Source organism: Schistocerca americana, chromosome 7 (genome assembly GCF_021461395.2).
Source record: "Schistocerca americana isolate TAMUIC-IGC-003095 chromosome 7, iqSchAmer2.1, whole genome shotgun sequence".
NCBI lineage: Eukaryota > Metazoa > Arthropoda > Insecta > Orthoptera > Acrididae > Schistocerca > Schistocerca americana.
The window spans coordinates 346347335-346351172 of record NC_060125.1 but is presented as its reverse complement, the minus strand read 5'-3'; the positions used below and the strand labels follow the sequence as shown (position 1 = coordinate 346351172).

General features: G+C 47.8%; 2 non-coding genes across 2 annotated transcripts; both read right to left on the bottom strand.

The window, feature by feature from the left end:
• Positions 1 to 3377: 3377 nt before the first annotated feature.
• Trnat-ugu lies at positions 3378 to 3452 on the bottom strand. Its single transcript has one exon. It is a non-coding gene; the product is annotated as a tRNA-Thr (tRNA).
• Positions 3453 to 3469: 17 nt separating this feature from the next.
• Positions 3470 to 3544, bottom strand: Trnat-ugu. Its single transcript has one exon. It is a non-coding gene; the product is annotated as a tRNA-Thr (tRNA).
• Between the last annotated feature and the right edge of the window lie 294 nt (positions 3545 to 3838).

Below are 3838 nucleotides of genomic sequence, written 5' to 3'. Positions count from 1 at the left end.
CGCTCACGCCCCAACATCGTGCAGCCCGCCTCCAGTGGAGTCGCGACAGGCGTGAATGGAGGGACGAATGGAGACGTGTCGTCTTCAGCGATGAGAGTCGCTTCTGCCTTGGTGCCAATGATGGTCGTATGCGTGTTTGGCGCCGTGCAGGTGAGCGCCACAATCAGGACTGCATACGACCGAGGCACACAGGGCCAAACCCGGCATCATGGTGTGGGGAGCGATCTCCTACACTGGCCGTACACCACTGGTGATCGTCGAGGGGACACTGAATAGTGCACGGTACATCCAAACCGTCATCGAACCCATCGTTCTACCATTCCTAGACCGGCAAGGGAACTTGCTGTTCCAACAGGACAATGCACGTCCGCATGTATCCCGTGCCACCCAACGTGCTCTAGAAGGTGTAAGTCAACTACCCTGGCCAGCAAGATCTCCGGATCTGTCCCCCATTGAGCATGTTTGGGACTGGATGAAGCGTCGTCTTACGCGGTGTGCACGTCCAGCACGAACGCTGGTCCATCTGAGGCGCCAGGTGGAAATGGCATGGCAAGCCGTTCCACAGGACTACATCCAGCATCTCTACGATCGTCTCCATGGGAGAATAGCAGCCTGCATTGCTGCGAAAGGCGGATATACACTGTACTAGTGCCGACATTGTGCATGCTCTGTTGCCTGTGTCTATGTGCCTGTGGTTCTGTCAGTGTGATCATGTGATGTATCTGACCCCAGGAATGTGTCAATAAAGTTTCCCCTTCCTGGGACAATGAATTCACGGTGTTCTTATTTCAATTTCCAGGAGTGTATTACCAGCCCCACCCACAATCACTACCTGATCCTCTTTAGTGAAATCCATACATAACCCCCCCCCCCCCCCCCCATGTTAACAGTCACCTGAGCCAATCCTGCATTAGGCTTCACAATGCTGGTGACCTGGTACTCACTCCCCAACACTTCCTGCAACTGCTGGCCTACACCTCTACCATGAGAGCTACCTAACAGCAGAACCTTCTTCTTTCTCTTAACTTTGCAACTGTCCTAGCCACCGTAACTGCTGATGTCTGCTGCATACTTCCTACATCTACAGCTACTAGAGATTCCTCTCCATTGGACTCTGACAGTTGGTCAGAGGTCCGAGGTTCATAAAGCTACGTTGCTTGGCCATGAGACATCGTGCGTGAGTTACTTTCGTCGTTAAGTTTTGCACACCGCTGTCTAAAGAACAACATTTAACAAAAGAGATCTATATGTTATTAAAAAAATAATAACTTACAAAGCGACTGAAATTATGTCTGATCCATAATACGAGCCTGTGGCTGCATCGCAGATTACACCCATCACAAAGCTGTAATATATACAGGATGGAGCAAATAAAAGTGGCTCGGACATTTTGATACCATTTGTGGCACTATTAACGGAGGAGAAAAAGACCTACAGTTATTTCCAACAGGGTGGAGCAACTGCCCAAACAGCCGGCCGAACGATGGAGCACATTTGCACAATCTGCACGCCTGATAGAGTAGTTTACAGAGGTCAGTCTGCTCGCGGCCTGGCCACCCAGGTCACTCGATTTGTCGGTGTGCAGTTAGTTTGTGTTTGGAGCCCTCAAGTCTAAGGCGTATCGTAACAAACCTCATTGTTGCCAAGAACTGCAGCAGAACATTTCGGAGGAGACTGCAGCAATTCCAGCAGTCCAGTTTCGATCCGCCTTCAGCAACTTGCCGACCGGGGCCCAACAATGCCAAGAGATGAATGGCGGTCACATTCAACACCTACTATTGGCAAGTTAGTACTGTATTTCCTTTCCTCTGTTGTGTTTCTTAATATCATGGAACTCTATTCTCCAGGCTATTTTTATTTACCGAACCCTGTATAAATATGCATTGTACATTAAAGGGAGCTATTTGCCAGTTTGTTTATCCCATTGTTAGGTGGCCGGTTTTCTCTGAAACAGTCACATAACATATTTCAGAATATTTTCATGCCCATTTCCCTTGATAAGTAGTGGATCACTGACACTGCATAATAATGCAAATAAGATTCAGTGCCTCCAGAGAACGTTCGTTTTTATTGCTTTCTGTTCATTTCTCTTTCTACTACAGTGAAGGGGCTGCACGGTTGGGAGCTTACGAGCTGGCTAGCAGAAGATCAAGAGTTCCTTTAAAAAGAGCTGGCTGTCATAAAAATGTTCAGATTCTGAGGCGAAGTCGCAGCCCCGGGTAGACAGACTGGCATTCAGTTCCCTAATCTTACGCTCTCCAAGCGGTGCATGGGACAATTTTTTTCTTCGAAAGAACGTAACACTATTCCTAGAAGCATTTTAGCAAGACAAGTGATGTCTAACCAGGTGTCGCTTCTCGAAGGTTAGTGTGTCAATCTGCGTTATCGCAGAAGTGATGCCGTGATACAACGTTCAGTTTAAATTTTCAGAAACCAGCGTTGTGATTGGTTCTTCGAGACAGCTCGCAGTTACTTGATTGATTCTTCCGTTGAGCACGCAGTTTTTCGGCTCTGGTCACATGTCAGCCGTTTCATAGGTATGCTTCAAAATTTGCTAACTACTGGGAGGGATTTTCTGCCTTCCTCCCCACACCAGAGCACTAATGTTTATAGACAGCAAAAATTCGAAAGAGCAGCAGATTGTTTAACATTTTTGATTCAGTTATACTGGACAGTACTCGCAGTGTCTGCGAGTTTGGCCGGCGAGTTCCGGGTCTGGAGAAAAACAGCCAAGTTACAGAGCATCCTAGAAGAGAACCTTCTCGTTAGGAGATGGAGGAGTAAACACTTCACGCTAGGCGGTAGAAGGATAATGATTTCATGTTAGGATTTTGGAGAGTAATGACACAGGCTGCTGGACAACTGATGAGGCGAGCCTTGTGGTCACATAGAAAAATGTTTCTACTCGTGTACTGAGTACAGAAAGAGAGCTGAACCCAGAGTGTCAATGCTACCGGCTATGACTTCTGTGTTACACTGAAGGAGTAAGAAGCACCATTGTCGCGATGACTGATTCAGTAGTAACGCAATATTACTTCACTCGATTCAGCACACAGTTATACTGCTTAGTACTTCTAGCGAGGTAGTCTGTGTGCTATATGCACTTTGGCGATCACACTGATGTGCAACCCTATCTTTCAGAGTTCTTGCTGTAATTTAGTAACCGTGCTTACAGTTACTGGCCGTATTCGTATATTATCAGCATAATTTTGTATTTATCTTGCCCAACCACCTGCGCTAAGATACCAGCTCATCATTAGAACACCTCTACACTTATATGGATATGGTGTCTAGAATGAAATTAGAATTATATATTAATACCTTCAGCTGCTGACGGGCGTTGATACATATCAACGGGGACAGGTGAAAATGTGTTGTGCCCCGACCGGGACTCGAACCCGGGATCTCCTGCTTACATGGCAGACGCTCTATCGATCTGAGCCACCGAGGGCACAGAGGATAGTGCGACTGCCCCGACCGGGACTCGAACCCGGGATCTCCTGCTTACATGGCAGACGCTCTATCGATCTGAGCCACCGAGGGCACAGAGGATAGTGCGACTGCTGGGACTGTCTGGCGCACGCCCCTCCCCCTCCCCCCCCCCCCCCGCACGAGACCCACATTCTCATCTTGTATGTTCACACACCACATTCATAGTGTCTCACCCCAACACACTCATTACTCGTGGAAGACATTCTTACCAAGTCCCGTAAAGGTTCAGGGAATATGTGTGCATCCGCACAGAATAGGAAGGTCATGGCCGGTATTGCCACAACTATACGAGGTGTGGCTAGAAAAAAAACCGGACTAGTACTGGTGAAACAATAAAACGAATGCA